The sequence below is a fragment of the Camelus dromedarius genome, chromosome 5 (assembly GCF_036321535.1).
Source record: "Camelus dromedarius isolate mCamDro1 chromosome 5, mCamDro1.pat, whole genome shotgun sequence".
Classification (NCBI taxonomy): Eukaryota; Metazoa; Chordata; class Mammalia; order Artiodactyla; family Camelidae; genus Camelus; species Camelus dromedarius.
The window spans coordinates 52,353,810-52,371,105 of record NC_087440.1 but is presented as its reverse complement, the minus strand read 5'-3'; the positions used below and the strand labels follow the sequence as shown (position 1 = coordinate 52,371,105).

The window sequence follows — 17,296 nt, the reverse complement described above, 5'->3', positions numbered from 1 at the left end:
CAGTAAAAACATCAAGAAATTCAGGAGATAAAATCCTGAAAGTTCCTCTAGAGAGTCTTTCAATAACATCTTCCAATTGAATTCATCTATGATTTGGAAATTATTTGCTCTAAGAGTATAAGAAGTCATGACAATTTATGAAAAAAAAAATCTACAGCTAATATTACACTTAATGGTGAAAGATTGAATGGTTTTCCCCTAGCACTGGAAATGAAGCGAAGATGTTTGCTCTCATTACTCATATTTAAAGTTGGAGGACTTACTATCTGATTGTCGGCCTTATTATACAGGATACAACAGTAATCAAAATACAGTATATTATTGGCCTAAAGAGAGACATACAGATCAACAGAATAGGATAAATAGTCCAGAAATTGAGCCATACATAAAAAGACATTTAATTTTTGACAAACGTGCCCAGGAAATTCCAAGAAGGGATAAACTTTCAATACATGGTGCTGGAGTAATTAGAGATTCTTACAGAAAAAACTGACTTCAATCCATACACAAAATTACTATGAAATGAATTACAGGTCCAAATGTAAAAGCTACAACTATAAAACTTATAGAAACTTCAGTCATAAGATCTTTGTGATCTTGGGTTTCTTAGGGCACAAAAAAAAACCATGAAACATTAACAAAAAAAGGATAAATTGAACTTCTTTAAAATTAAAAATTCTACTCTTTGAAAGTCACTTAAAAATGACAAGGCAATCCTCAGAGTGAGAAAAATATTTTTAAAACATTTCTCTGATTAAAGACTTAAATTCAGAATAGATAAACAGCTCTTACAACTAAGAGAAGACAACTGTCTTAAAAACATGACTTAAATAGCCACTTAATCTAAGAAGATATACAAGTGCCAAATAAGCATTTTAAATGATACTCCATATTATTAGTCATTAGAAAAATGTAAACAAAAGCCACAGTGCGATACCACTACACACACATACCACACACAAGAATGGTTAAAATTAAGACTGAATACAAAGTCTTGATGAGAATTTGGAGCACCTAGAACTCTCAGACACTGCTGGTGGGAATGTGAAATGGTACAGTCACCCTGAAAAACAATTTGATAATTTCTTATAAAATTAAATTCATTTACCATGCAACTCAAATTTCTCATTCTTAAGTATTTGCCCCAGAGAAATGAAAAGATATGTCTACCAAAGACTTACACATGAATGTTCATAGTAACTTCATTCATAATAGTTCCAAACTGGAAACAATCCAAATATCCATTAATAACATGAATGAATACACATATTGTGACAGCTGAATGCTACCCAACAATAAAAAGAAACTACTGACATAAGCAACAAAATGCATGAATCCAAAAAGCATTTCGCTAAGTAAAAGAAGCCAGATACGTAAGCAAAGCAGAAAAAACTACACGCACTGTGATTCTACTTACATGAAATTCTATAAAAGCAAAACTAAAATTGAGTAGTTGTCAGGGATGGGGAGGTGAGAGGAAAAGGCAGAGAAGAGAGGAAGTGGTGGTGGGGGAGAAGCTAAAAAGGGTAATAAAAATTATTGTTATCTTGATTGTGACACAGGTCACATGATTATATAAATCTGTCAAAAGTCACTAAATAATCTACTTAAAACTTGTGAACTTTACTTCTACTGTATGTAATTTATATCATAAAAAAGCTAATTAAAAAAAATTTAATGAATCTACACATTCATTAAAGTGCCTTACGTGTTAAGTAATACATTACCTCAAACCCTTTGCTGCATGACGCAGGGGTATAAACAAAAGTGATACAATACATTAGGTAAATTGGCCAAATCCATGGCTTCAAGAAGTTTAAAGCAAACCTTAAGATTAAAATGTTGGAAGTCATGGTGATTAGAAAAGACTGTAATTTTGAAGGATACTAAGGTTGGCCTTTTATGTTTATCAAAGGTATCACCTAGCAAAAATTCTGGAGAGACAAAAGAAAATTCCCTGTTAAACAAAAACTGCAACTGCAGCGTTTTTAATAGGTAGTATTTCACTTGTCAGATGGTATAATTGTTCATTTATTTGTCTGTCTCCCCTCATCACTTAAGTTCTACCTTCCAGAGGATAGGTCTATGCCTTGTTCAATCACTGAATTTCCAGCAAAATGCTTGGCACATTTGAATGAAATAACGAAATTCAGATGTTCTCGTGGTAAATTATGTTTCATCTGGAAAGTAAGGTTTCCTACAGAAAAGTGTATGGTAGATATACTTCCACAAACACTAGCGCTATTTCATTGAAGTTTCACAGCCTTCTTTACTTCAATTCAAAGATAACAAAGTTCTAAAGAGAAATCAAGCAACTGTACGTAACGTCTCACCTTTAAATATATAATATGCAATCTTTTTTTTAAAAAACTTTTTCTTTTACTAACCAATCCTACAAATTAATAAGAGATTTGTTTCAAAGTAACAGCTGCTCTGAACAAAGGATTGATAGTGTGAAATTTTATGCATACCTTGCTTTCTTCAGACAAAATCCAATGACCTGGAATTTTGTACCAAGTTAAATGCATTATCATGGAAAGTAGAATATGTTTGAAAAATTATCCTATCTAGTTCAGACTGACACAAAAATTCTCTACAGCAAAATCAATCTAAGCTAATTAAGGAACACAAGTTGCTTTAGTGTATGGCAGAAATTAAATTGACTTCAAAAGTTTCTTTAAAAAAGAAATCAAAATGTTGCACCATATTTTGCAAACACTCTAAAGATGTTTTATAAACAGAGTGACCGTGACTGAGGTGGCAAGAGACAAAGCACAGGTCTCAGAGTTAGAAGAAGAGTATCATGTGCCGGTTTTGTCACAAACTGTATCAGGTAAAGGTGTCAAATCATACAAGCTATGTAACTTTTTCAAGAGATGAAGCAGGAACAGAAAACAGAAGGGGGCTGAAGAAACAGAAGTCAGGGGAAGCTGAAGCTCCTATCTCAAGGAGGTCAAGGCAACAGCAGAGACGATGGGCGGCACAGCAACACAGAAGTTTTCATGGTAGGTAATCCCAACGATTTGTTTCCCCCCCAATCTTCAAGAAAGGTAAGACCAATATAAACTCTTTAATAAGAAAACATGACATCCACTATCATCTCATTCCTGGGCCACAGGGACATATCAGCTCAGATGACCGGAGGTGCACGTCAAGTTAAGCTTACCTCCTCATGAACAACTTGATCACCACAGGAGTGGACAGCACCACCTGTCAAGCCAAGCAGAAAAAAACTGCAGCAATGGTTAAATGGATGTGTCCAGTGGATTAAGCTTATGCCTTGGCCAACCCCAGGAAAGCAGAGGAAATCTGTGCACAGTCTACCCTCCTTATGCTCCCAGAAAATGGATGGCATGAGGAAATGAGAAACCTTGCAGGCTGGGAAGAAACTGAAAACTAAGGCATTTCAAAAAAGACCTTGCATAACCTTTTTTGGATGAAGAAATCACAGATAATTTCTATTGCTGCATTCTATTGTTAATTTAAAAAAAAAAAACCAATCTTTACTTATGGTCTTTTGAAAGTTTAAGGAACAAAATTTGTATTTTTCATAGCCTTTTGAAAATTTAATCAATAATATGTATATTGTTCAATGCCAACATTAAATCTGAATACCTATCACTGTTAGAGAAGTTATATTTCACTTATATGCCAGACATAGGAGATAGGCAAATGGGCTTTCATAAATACATTTCTGCTACTTTTTTAATGGATCAAATGCCTCCCTGACTTGCTGAAGGTTTAAATATACATGACAGTTCTCTCACCTTATGTAGATCAGAAAGAATAAAGCTGTCATACTGTTAGGCCAGTAGTTTTCTAGGAGTTTATTTGAGGAAATAGATTTTATACACGATTTTGATATTTTCTAATCCTTTCACAGCCTCATAAAAATCATAGATTACCATTCACTGGAAGCTAACCCTAAACAATAGTCTATTAAATCTAAAACAAATCTGATAGGCACTAGTCAATTACAAGATAGGGTCGTTGCCCTCAAGAAACTCCTAATACAGTTGGGGAGCTAGGAAATATATATGAAAGGATGACTTTATAAAGTAGTGTGTGCTGGGTTCCCATGAAGTGACACAGGCCATAAACAGCTCAGTTTAGTGGAAGGAGAAGAGGAAGCGTGACCCAGACTAAGTCAATATGTTTGACAGGACAATGGGGAGAACAATTTGGCTAGACTTAAGGAGCTTTGAGATGACACTGGACAGTAAGTATCTACAACACGAGGATGGCAAGCTGACCTGCCTACCAGGGCAGTTAACAGAGGAGTGAAGGCTGCAGGATGAAAAATGCCAATAGCCACGTGGTCTCAATGTTGGAGGCCAGAGAGATCTCTGCTGGGGACTATGGGGGATGGCAGAGCACACACCCCGTATAAAATGGGAAGCTGTTACGCTGCTCCAACAGATCACTGCCACACTTTCCAGTTTTTTTTAAGAAAAGGTGTAATATTCCATTTTTTTAAACTTAAAATTTCTCAATTTTTAAATATTGGAAAATAAATATTTTCAACACTGCGTTAAAAACCAAAACACGTCTGCAGCCAATCTTGCTGGTGCGCCGCAGACTCGCAACTCTGGTTTGGCACGCTGGACTCCATGCTAAGAGATCTGGACTTCATCCTGCAGTCACTGACTTAAGAGACTTAACATGTATTTCATAATTTGCTTAGTTTTATACCTCTGCATACTCCAGTATTTACCATGTAAAACACTCAGCACTGCCAAATTATTTCACATTGGCCTGGTGTAAGTATTTCTGTTACAGGCCAATTCGTTCATTTAACTAACTGAAGAGTGACTTATAAGTTTCAGCTGAAATAACATACAAGCTGATACTAATAAAACAGTGTTGACAGAGCAGTACCTAAGAGAAGGCTGACATTATATGTGGATACCACAACCCACCAGAAACACACATATAATCACTGGAGTTCCACCTCTCAAAAAACATGTGCCATAATCCACTACAAAAGAAAAGTCCTTACTCTTTCCAGCATTTTCCCATAATTAGTAACTTTCTAAAGACTATTACTATACAGTACTTTCTTTTATTACCAAACAGCACTCAAATACATGTAACAATGTTTTAATTCTACAAATCACTATAAGCTTTTAACTATCCAAAAATAATATTTAAGCATTAAAGGTCTCTGTTTTAGCATTTTAAATAAGCTTAGAGAAAGAAAAGATAATTAGTATCAGAGACTCGATTCGTTTTGATGACAGCATTAGAGAAAGTTAACATTGTAATTCAAAGGTAATTCCAAGATGAGAAAATTCTTGGTGCATAATTATGATATGAAATATAGAACTATGAAAACTGCTTAATCACAGGCCTTGAGATAATTTTCACAATGAAAGTCATCAAAGTATAAAACAAACATTAAACAAGCAATGTTTCTATTACTCAGTTTGCTCTGGCTTCTGGGAACCCCTGACCTGAGCCATCTACTCCATGAATGAAGGCTTCCAGCCCAGTGGGGTACCATGATTTGTGGGCTGGTCAGCTCAAACCTGTCACCACTACTGAAAAGAAGCCACCTCAAAGCACATGTCTCACTGGGGCTCTGCTGTATTCTTTTCATACAAAAGGGTCAATGGGTTGAATCAAGAATATGACTTCACTTAGAAAACAAAACAAAATCCTAACACAAAAGTGACAGTGCTTCCAGGATATAGTCCTCTTCCAAAGAGATGCAATAAAGAAAAAAGAAGCTGCATTAGAATTGTTTTTCTATCTCAAAATAAACAGGCTATATACACTTTACATACTAAAGCCTTACCAATAATAACTAGGGGGAAACTCAAAGGCTCCCCATCCCTTTCAGAACCTGCTGAAGACCCTCACTGCCCTCAGCATTCCAAAGTCCTACCCCAGATTTTATCAGACATACTAAAACGTATACACATGATACTGAATATTTATAATAAAGAAACTCTACTGAAAATAAGAATTATCTTTCATAAGCTTTTCATTCTTGAGCCCACTCCACTGTAGTTTTTGTCCCCACCCCTCCACTAATACGGCTCTTGCCAAAGTCACCAGTGACCTCAAGATTGCCAAATCCAATGAGCAATTCTCAGTCTTCATCCTACTTGACTTCTCAGCAGTACGTGACACCGCTGATTCACTCTCTCCTACCTGAGATGCTCTCTTTACCAGATTTCAGGTATATTCTTTTAATTTCCCACCTATCCTTCTGACTGCACCTTCTCAGTTTTCTTTACTGGTTCCTCCTTATCAACTCAAGCTCAGCCCAAGTACCTCATCACAGAAAAAGTAACTCATAGCTCCTTCTTCCCATGGTGTAGGTCAATAGAATTAGTATCTACTACTAATAATACGGCTACTTAGGGAAAGGAAACATTTAATTAGGTCCACTATGTTGGAAATATGTGCATCATTCCTTTGGCTTAAGATACTTTTTTATGAGATATCTTCCCTTTTCCACAAACTGTAAATACTAATATGACCCAAGGCTTGGTCCATGGACTGCTTTCCCTGTCTACATATGTTCCCTATATTATCTCATCCAAAGACTTGTGTGACTTCCAAATTTCTGTCTCTAGCCTGCACTTCTTCCTTAAACTCCAGATGCCTAAATCCAACAACCAGTTCAACTTCTCCACTTGGAAGTTGAACATAACATGTTCAAAACAGCTCTTGGTTATCTTTCCCAAACCAGCTCTTCCATCAGATCCCCACCTCAGTTCATGGCAGTTCCACAATTATGCAAAAAGCCTTGGTGTTATCCTTCCTCTGATCTCTCTTTTTCATATTCCGCAAACAGCTGGCCAGGAAATCCTATTGGTTTGACCCATAAAGTAAATCTTGGTCATTTCTCACCACCTCCTCCTCTGTTACTGGCATCTCTCAACTGGATTATTGCCAAAGGCTGCTAACTTGTATTTCTGCTTCCACCCTTGACTACCCCACTCCGTTTTTCTATCTCAACACAGTGCAGTGATTCTATTAAAATGCAGGTCAAGTCACCTTACTGCTCTGCTCAAAACTCTCCAACGATCTCCCACCTCTCTCAGGGTAAAAGCCAAAGTTCTTAAAATGCTCCACCAGGTAGGCTCTACACAATGTGCTCCTAAACTTCTATAATCTCATCTACTACCACTCTGTGGCCTTCTCACTGGTTCTGGGACACCCAGGCACACTTCTGCCTGAGGCCTTCGCTGGACCCTCTGCTGGAACACTTTTCCCCTAGGAACCTCTGTGTGGCCAGCTTCCTCCCTCAAGTCATCTTCTCAGTATGTCCAACTTTGAGTACATTATTTCAAATTGCCAAAGGCCTCACTTCCCTCTCTCAGCACTCCTAATGTCCCTTACCTTGCTCTGCTTTTTCTTTTCCCAATCACACTTACTACTTTCTAAAATACTGTAAAATTTACTTTGCTGTGTTTAGTACTTTTCTTTCCTAACAGGACAGAAGCTCCATGAAGGCAGGACTTTCTCCCTTATTTTGCTCACTGACATATCTCTGGGGCCTAGAACAGTGCCTGGCACACAGCAGGCATGCATTATGTTGAATGAAGGAATGAATTTAATTAAACATTTAGCAATTTCAACTTCACAGTTTTCTTTTAATATCTGAGACTTTTATCAGATCCTGAACATTTTTGCTGCTCTCAGAAAAGCTCCTTTGTACTTGAAGAATACAAAGATCCCAGCCTGGCCTCATGGCCCAACAGGAACCCAGCAGCCCCAGGGAAGCTAGGGCCATCCTACCCTTGGCCTTCATTGATTCTGCTCCAGGATTCCACTGAGCACTTCCTGGGAAACATCTAATACCTCTCCATACACATATTTTGTTCCCCCACCTAGACAAGGAACACTTTGGCAAAAATGTTTCCTAAGTTCAAGATATTACACAATGCAAAGAGAGCACAGAGTTATCTGGGGTGGGCCCCCCTTTCAATGACCAGAGCAGAATGATACTTCATGATTATTCTGAAGGGTCCCGGGTCTATTTTTACTGGGCTTGTAATTATGCTATTTAGATGTAAATGTGTCTTTCCAATGTGCTTAAGTTTGTTTTTCTTAAACACTCCCTTTGAAACTTTTAGACTATTAATTTTCTTAGAATGAATGGTTTAAAACTCTTAAGCCCTGGGCCTTATAAATCATAAAGGGGTCTGACCCACATTTTATAAACTGTGCCAATGGTGGGGGGTGGGGCTGGAAGAAATAAACAATTGCTTTATTCCAATAATAGTGGCTTTCTTTAAAAGGACTCATATGAAATCTACCTGGTACAAGATCAATATACATAGGCCACTGGTACTCTTTAAAAGTACTTTGTACAATATTATTCATCATAAAGGCAATTTCTTAAACCTATGAATTTACTTTCCGGCAGCTGGAAAGAAATAATTATCAAGCAGGCAGAAGCTAGGGGAATGAGAATGCTGGAAATAGGAGAATTAGGGAAAAAACTCGATCAATTAGTGATCAGTGGCACATGGCAGCTGTTCTTAGTGCAGCCACACAGACTGCCCAGTGTCTGTGACTGAGAAACACTACAATTTAATGCTTAATGCCATCAAGCAATGAAATAAAATCTTGTGAACAACTGCTTGTAAACAAAAGCTTAGGGACTTCCAAGAACTATAAACCTTTCTATACATCATTTCTTTCTGTATTCAGTAACAAGAGCTAACTTTACTTGACTGTTTACCACACATCACACCATGCCACTTGCTTTACTATGCTATTTCGCTTAATAATCAAAACATTATGGGACAGTTGCTATCATTATCCTCAGTTTACAGATGAGGAAAAAGAGGTTCAAAAAGTTAAGTAACTTCCCCCAAGGTGACACACTGGAGAACAGTGGAACCTGAGTTTGGACCCCAGGGAACCAATCTCAAAAATTTTGTTCCTGACATTTATGCTTTATTGCCTCTCTTCCATTTTGTCTTCAAAACTCACTACTCTTTTTTGTAGTAATTTCAGTGAGCAATTTTATCAAGGTCATGGCATTATGGTGAGCACATTTTTTTCATTTTCTAAGATTATACATGCTAAGTTTTTGCTGTTTAAGCAGTATCTCATTTGAGCAAGATATATTATTTACTACCCATTTGTAAAATTTCTGGGTTTTTTTTAACTTTTTTTTTCTTACCTTCCTAATGAACATAAGTTTAAATTCTGAGTCTTTTCTTGAATCATGAAAATGTCCTTTTTCTTTTTAGGGAAACATGAAAGAAAATGTCTATATCAATAGTCTTCCTTTGCAAGCACTTTGCTTTATCTATTAGATTTCTCATAATCCTACATTTTACAATAAGTGCTTCTGGGGGATGGCAACAGATTTCAGCACCAGAATTTCACTGTTGTTTTAGGCACTGATACCAAAGACTGGATGTTTCCAGGGATAGTTAAGAAAAGATAACTTGAAGGGAGTGGGGACAAGAGGAGGAAAAAAGGGTATAGCAAGGGAAGGGAGGCATAATGGCAGGAAGAGGCAAAATACATATCTTATTCTTAAGAATAAAATATTTTGAAAATATTTAGAAAGCAGGCTTTTGAAATTAGGGTCCATCTTAGATCATTTATGGACGAATAAAACAATGAGTCAGGAAGGACTCAAGATACCACCTACTTGACACTTGTAATCCAAAGTCTCACCAGAGAGCCCTAATAGGAGATAGGAAAAAAGGGTTACAGAGAAATTCCAAGGGCTCCTTATGGGGATGGCGGTGGGGAGGCGCAGAGGTAGAACAGGGATGAGGAAGTATAATTCTGCCTCACTGGGCAGGTCTGCTTCTACCTTAACAGAGCCACAGGACATCTCTGTGTGGATCAGAAAAGGGCACCCCGTCCACCAATACTGTGGACTCATTGCTTGGACTACACAGCAGAGGATTGAGTTTCAATCCTTAGAGGGTGCTAGTCTAGACCAAACAAAGTCAGAAGCAGCTCCTACTCTTGGTCCTGTCATTAGCTGTGAGATTGAGTCACCTTACCTTAAGGATCTTCAGTCCCCTCACCTCTAAAAACTTAAGGGGCTAGCTATGACTGAAGGTCCCTTTCCTCTTCCTGATTCTCAACTGAAATTTTGCAATATCCGGTTGGTATGTTCCAAACTATGTCCCTGAAACACTAGGATTCTGTGGACTAAGTTGTGCCTTTAGTGTTTCTATAATATTGCATTTTTTTTCTCTCACATTTCTGGTGTATTTTTCCTTTTAATCTTAAGATTATTCTCCTTTCAATTTCAAACTGCTCAATTTTTCTTGAGCCATCAAAAGCCACAATCAGCCCCAAACCACTCAAATGTCCATCAACAGAATGGATAAATAAACTGGGTATATTCATTCACAGAAATTAAGGAAAAAAGAAGTATCACTACCTGAATCAATGCGGACATGATACCACTTTGAGTTAAAGAAGATACAGAAAGGAGCTTATATTTGACTGCATTTAAGTGCAGTCCAAGAACAGGTTCAAACTAACCCATGGCAGTAAAAGAATAGGTGGTCATCCTGGCGGCAGGGATTACGACTGCAGGGAGAAGCTTGGTGGGGGAGAAGGGTCCAGGGGTGGGGGGGCTGACAATGTTCTGTTTCTTGACTTCGGTGCTAGTTGCCTAGATATAATCAACTTCGTGCTATAAACTTCTGATCTGTGCATTTTTCTAGTTTATATAATTATTTGGTAACAAGTTCAAAGAAATAAAGCCACAGGGATACCCACCCTCTCCAAACCAAAGCCATCTACCTGAACTGGACAGCACAAGTGCTGCTACCTGTAGGGAGAAAGTTAATTACATTTCATTTAATATGAATCAGACAAAGAACTGCCTGAGAAGCTAAGAGAGAAACTTCATTAATTTCCTAAATTCTTCATTCAGAATTTGCTTGATTTTTATAATGATTTCCTCCCTCATGTGAAACTGCAGCTATGTTAGTATAAAATACTGCTTTTCTGTCTTTTTATGTCAGTAAAAAATTACTGCTCAAAGTTCTATAACATATATGTACAAAGGCAAAGTTATTAGAAAACACCTGAAAATATCCCAGGATACTCTATTTGGAATATTGAGTGCCTCTAAATAGGCACTTTTGGTCAGAATTATCCCCATTATCACATTAATGGAATGACCTGGATAATGATGAAATCTCTACCTAGTTTCTTTCTATAAAGCTTAAGCTCTGCTAGGTAAGGTCATACAGGTGGGGAAAGACATTCCAGAAAATGCTGTGCTACAGACAACTCCAAGGAAGCCCCAGTAAACACTGCCTTCTTGTTTGTCCTATATTTGGTTCAGCTGTGAATTTGTTTCAGCATCACATTTTTCTCCTCCTTAGATTATACAACCAGCTCTCAGATCAGTGATTTCTTTCCCCTCCCCAGTATGCTATGGTCCCTCTTTGATCACTATGATAGAGTGCACAACTGCTCCATTTGATACATATGAAAAGTGATAGCAGACAAACCTGCATCAGAAGTAATTACACCACTAAGTCATACAAGGTAACTGGAAGCACAGATTGTTTGTTTTTACTCAAAACTCTACGATAACTTCAGCCCCTCTGGTCCCACAGCATGGTAAGCAGGCATTAGCAGTTCTCCCAAACGCTGGGGGACTAATTAAATATTTCTCAAATCAACAGAGCTTCAACAAAAAAAATGTTTCCAGTCTTTGAAATGGGAAGTGGCGGGGGCAGGGGTGGTAAGGAAAGTAATAAGCATCAAGTCCCTGAACATTCTTTAACACCAAATTAGTGATTCAATGCAAGGTTTCCAGGATAAATATCACTTAGCACTATTTCATATTGTATGAAGACCTTATAGGGCACATTAATTCCAATTCTTTTTCCTCAGCTAAAAAGATCTTACTCTTTAATTTCTACTTTTAAATAGAAAGCTCTCCCTACATCAGCCTTGTTCCCAATACTCATCTTTCTAAGTTTATATTTTCCTTGCAATTCAGTGTCCAGTACTCTATTTCTTCCTTCCTCTCAAACTATTTTTTTTAACTTGTTTCTACTTATTTTTATAGGCCCCCAAAGCCTCTTCCTCAGGATAATGCACAATTCAAAAAGCCCTCTCAGCTATCTCTATATCCAAGTTCAACTACAGAGGCCAACAATACCATTTTTCCTGTTTGGGTCTCAGGAAAGATACATTTTAACTGAAGTTTCACCACTCATAAATTCCTTTTCTAAATCTTTCCTTTCCCCACTCTTACACTGGATTGTTTTATACACAATCACAATGTCATCAAGTATCCAAAATATGTAATTATAAAATCATACAAAAGTTTCCTAAAATATATCATTTTAAGCGTGTAACACACACCCTTTATAACTCTGGTACTGGGAGTACAGGTTTTAAAAATATGTTGGATGTTTCTTATAAGTTGTGTTTCTTGTTTCTCAGTAAGGAGAGTAGAGGATCATCACTGTAGAGGACCAACTGCTGTTATCACCACAAACTGTGTTACAACCGGATTCTACTGAAGACTGTAAACACATTTAAAACTTTCTTTTCTTTAAAAGAAAAAAGCTTGAATTGTATGAACATAGGCCAAAGCTTCTGTGCTTTGCCCATAAGGATATAGGATACTTTTAACTGGAGGTTTGTACCTCTTCATCAAAAAAAAAAAAAAAAAAAAAAAAAAGGATACACAATACTGAATAACTCCAGTTTTCCCATAGGCTTCATCTATCAAACCAGGGCATTTATGAGGTTGGTATTAATGAGTAACAGGAAAAAAATCCAAAAAATCCATCCCTGTATAAATGCAGAAAACTTTCTACCCTTTAGAAGACTTAAGACAGCATTAAAATGACTTTATAGAGAAGGCTGGTGAAATTTAGTTCTGATCTCAGAAAACCACCTAAGGGATAATTTGTGAATGCCATCTGGGATCCAGGCAGCCTCCTCAACAAAAGGGAAAACTTGTTGAGATCATCCAAATCTAAAATTCGCATACATTTTTACATCTGGACTGAATTAATCTTTTCTTGGTACTGGCTTTCATGTAATAAAATAATTGTTTGCAGATTTTATTTTTTTAAACCCATAGCCTTAGAAATCAAAATGTGCAACATCCAAGTTGAAAACTACAAAGAATTCCTTTATCAAAAAAGTTAGTTGTTAGATGGGACTCATTTACACTAAATTCTGAATCTGACAGCTCAGTCAAAAACAATTGTTTGACACTCTCATTTCAAGCATCCGCCTCAAAAGACTACACAGTCTACTATGTCATACGTTCTGAAAGCCAAAAGCTTTGTAAGAGTAGTTAAAAGTGGAAACAGAGTTCAGAAACTAGAAGAAGCTCTACAACAACCCCCACCTCCTAACTCAGCGAGCATAGGTGAATGAGTTTTTAAAGAATTTGTAGCTCAAAATTATTACCCAGAACATCGACATTTCACTTTCGAAAGCAGCGGTCTTCATCCTGGCCCATAATGTTTTCTTGTAGATCCAAGAGCATCTTAAATCTGCAAGTTCAAATTATGTATTTGAAGCTGGCATCTTACCCCTGTCACCCCCCGAAAAGGAGTGGGTAGAAACAGAGAAAGATTTCCTGTCCCTTAAAATGTCTGGAGCGCTGCAAGAACTGCTGATTACTGTGGTCCATCAGTGTCAGATCTCAGGCACTCTTACAAGCAATTCAAAGGGGGCAGAATTAGTTCATATTACAGCCAGTCTGCTTTCTGGAAAAGATATCCCACAGATAACTCGATAGTAGATATCCCCTGGGGGACCGTTCTCATCTAATAACTCCAGAAGTCCATTTTAATATGAAATATAAATCCAATATGTTTACAAACATACTGAAAGAGCATTCAAATGTCAGCTGTCTCATACTGTGGACTATTCATTTTTAACATAATACTTTTATTTCTCAAAACCACACCCAAGGAAAATGATTAAGTGCTAGAAGTTTTATACTACAAAGGACAACAGCACAGGCATCTGTTTTCCTGCCTCTCTCGGCTGGTCTTCTCCCCTCCCCCACTCAACCCTGCAGGCAGTTTGTAGGTCTTGGTGGTTGTTAAAATTACTTTCTACAGTAGGCTGTAGAAATAATGCTGTAGATTCTAAAAAACTTCTTATTCTTTAACATTGCTGAGTCTAAGTTTATGCCCTGCTCTAAGAAGAAAAATCCAAAAGTCAAAAGCCTTTTTAATGACAGATGCATTACGGAAAATTTTCCCCACAAAGTTGTGATGCTGTGAAATATCAACTCTCTGAAATCACAGAAAGGAAATGACTTACATTCTTGGAAAATGAAGCCACTGGCAGCTTTCTCCAACAGTATTCTCTAATCCCTAAACTACACCCTGTGGCAACGGGGAGTATTTCGTTCAACTACTAAATTTAAATAGATGCTTATAAAACCAATAAACAAACATCGTCGGATGCCAGGGAAGAAGAGACGGTATCCTACACGGAAAATCTAGCTAGAGGTACTTTTACTGCACATTCAAAAAAGCTGGAGAGCACAGGCTTAGTCAAAGGCAACCCGAGAACGCTTACTGAAGTTTTCCTTACCCCGCTGCGGGCAACGCACAACTCCTGGGGGGAAATACTAACCAAATAGATTTTTGCTAAGAAATCCAAACGAAAAGGGTGTCAAGGAGTTAACATTTCTTTGGACACTAGCTACACAACTGCACGGGCTGAAAATCTGCCAACTTTCATTTCAACTTTAAATTATGCTTATTTTGACAGCTTTCCATTTCTTCATGCCTTCAAGAGGACGCCCTCACCATAAGGTTATGCTGTCCCGGGACTCCCGGTGCTGCGATAATCCCTACCGACCTCACCCGGGTGGCCCCCAGCTGTCCATCCCTGACAGGTCCTGGCCTTGCCCCCTCCCCAGCAGCGGCTGGGGGTCTCCTCCGCCCGGGGCCGGGCCTGCGCTCCGCCAGCTCCTCCAGGAACCCACTCTACAGGCCGCGCCCGCCCCCCCCCAACTCGCATCCCACCAAGGCCCCCTTCCGGCGTCGCCGAGCCCGAGTTCAGTCTCCGGCTCCCCCGACTAGGCACTTACGGGGACGGTGGAGCAAACGCCGCGCTCGGGTCCCTTTCCGCAGCCGGGCTGTCCGGCCAGGCGCGCACACAACAGGCGGCACCGCGCAGTACCTAGGAACCGCGCGGGCTCAGGGGCTGGCCCCGGCGCCCGGTCACAGCGACGGGGCGCGACGGGCAGGCGCCCCCAGCACAGGGCGCCGCCGACCACCGGGGAGCCGAGCGCGGGCACCGAGCCCGGGGCGCAGCCGGCAGCGCCGGCCGGCCTCCCGCCCTCGCCGCAGAGGCGGCCTCGGAGCTCCGCGCCTCCTCCGCTGCCCGGCTCGGCTGCCCCGGGGCCCCGTCCTCCCGCCCCGGCGTGGGCGAGCTCCGACTCGCGAAGAAGAGACTTTCCCGCCCGGGGCCCGACGCCCCAGAGCCGAGGGTGCGAGGAGAAAGCGAAGAAAGACGGGGAGAAGTGAACATTGCCTGGGCTGGGACTCGCGACTTCCAGAAACCCTCCCGAAGCCCCGTCCAGTCGCCACTGCCGCCGCCCGGCCGGCAGGGGGCACAGTGAGCGGCCGGGGCGCGGTGGCCGAGCTAGGGGGCGGCCTCGAGGGACCCCAGGTGCCGGGTTCCTGCCCATACCTCGGAGAAAGTCCGGAGCACCAAGCGTCGGACTCCCGTCAGCTCTCCTTGTCTTCCAGCCGGCGCCGCGCCTGCCCCACTCCTCTCAGACCGTGGGCCTGGGCAGCCAGACGAGCGCTCCACGTCCGCCCCGCCCCCCCGCCCACGCCTCCGCCTCGCCCCGCCCCCTGAGGCTCCGCCCCCCGCAGCCCGACGGTGGAGGGGCACGCTGCTGAGCCGCGGGAGCCCAGCGCGGAGCTTGCAGCCGCACGTGGAGCGCCTGCAAGCCCCGCCCCGGGCCCAACCAAGCGTCCCGCGGAGGGGGGTGCTGCGAGTTGGGGGCGGGAGAAAGCTGAGGGAACCACGCCCCCGGGGAACTGGGGAGGCAGACGAGCTGCACAAGGATGCTGTGTTATGACTGTGGCGATCTAGGTCTCTCTCCGCCCAACCGAGACCGAGGCTCGAGGGGACAACTGTCAGTTTCCCCCCTTCTGGCCTAATTATTGGCCCTCTCCGACGCTCGGCCGCCGGCCCCCGGGACCTCTCCCTTCGGAGCCCAGTCGGGCTATCCGGGGGCGGCGGTTTGGCCTGAGTTCCGTCTTAAGAATTCGGAACCACGGAGGTGCGGCCACCGAGAGAGGGGGCGGTCCCAGCGGAGGAGGCTTCGTGATTCCTTCCTTCCCTCCCGTCCTCCAGTCCCGCAAACACCTGCCCACCCACCATTCGGGACGCCTCTCCTTCCTGGGTTTTATACTGGATCTAGGGAGCGTCGCCGAGGAAGCCAAGCCTCCCCCACCAATTCTGCCTCTCCAGTTCTTCAGGTAGACACAGCCTCTTTCTGCTGTGGTTTTAGTGCCAGAGACCCCTTAGAAATTATATTTGCCCGCTCTCGATGGTACCGGGGGGGCGGCGGGTGATGCAAAGGGCTAGTGGAAGATCTTTTTATGGCACTAAGACTCAAGTCAGGAGACGGAGATCTCTTTGTCAATTTTGGTTGTTGGGTCTAGGAAAGGGGTAAGCTACGCCTCTCCACTCACCCTGCGCCCACTGGGACCAGCTTCTGGGGACTGGAGACAAGAGAGAACCAGCCTCCACCTGTCCCTCAGGCCTGCGACCCACAGAGCGCCAACCTCCTGGGCTTTACCGTCCTAGGTCTTCTGTTGACTGCTGATCCAGTGACACTGGCAGTAACGCCCCACAGGACCCCTTACTAAAGGAGTGATGGGGTGTGCCTGGATATGACAAGGAGACAAGGAATCAGAGGACCTAAGAAAGGACACTACCCCAAGTCAGATTTGTGCTGAGAAAGCCAACTTTAAAATTGCCCTACTCTTTTGATTCAAACATAAATATATAAAGCTAGCTGTTACTGTTTGAAAGCATGCCTGTGTGAAAGTATGCATGACGAAACTCAACTTACTGTTCATCACAGCTGAAGCTTAATTGGAATAGTTGTCTCATTGACAGCTTTTACATTTTGCCAACCGTAACATTAGAAGTGAACATTAGGAACGATGGTTTTTGTTTTTCTACAATTGATGATACATTCCGAGCTTATTTCTGATAAAGCAGAGCAGTTTCTAAGGATATTGCACTCATGATTTAAAGTCATGACTCCATTATGGGAAGGAGGACAAGAACTATGTTCCAATGACTGCCTTTTAAATTAGCT

At 41.2% G+C, this 17,296-nt stretch overlaps 1 protein-coding gene across 4 annotated transcripts in view; it reads right to left on the bottom strand.

The window, feature by feature from the left end:
- Positions 1 to 15,742, bottom strand: part of FRMD6 (FERM domain containing 6) — a 66,398-nt gene extending 50,656 nt beyond the window's left edge. For 2 of the 4 annotated variants that reach the window (XM_031453716.2, XM_031453723.2), the window contains exon 1: positions 15,646 to 15,742. The gene's annotated coding sequence lies outside the window, so the exon portion shown is untranslated. Of the gene's footprint in view, positions 1 to 3,166; positions 3,211 to 15,040; positions 15,099 to 15,645 lie in introns of those variants that run through there. The other 2 variants (XM_031453721.2, XM_031453722.2) reach the window with 2 other exon arrangements.
- Positions 15,743 to 17,296: the final 1,554 nt, after the last annotated feature.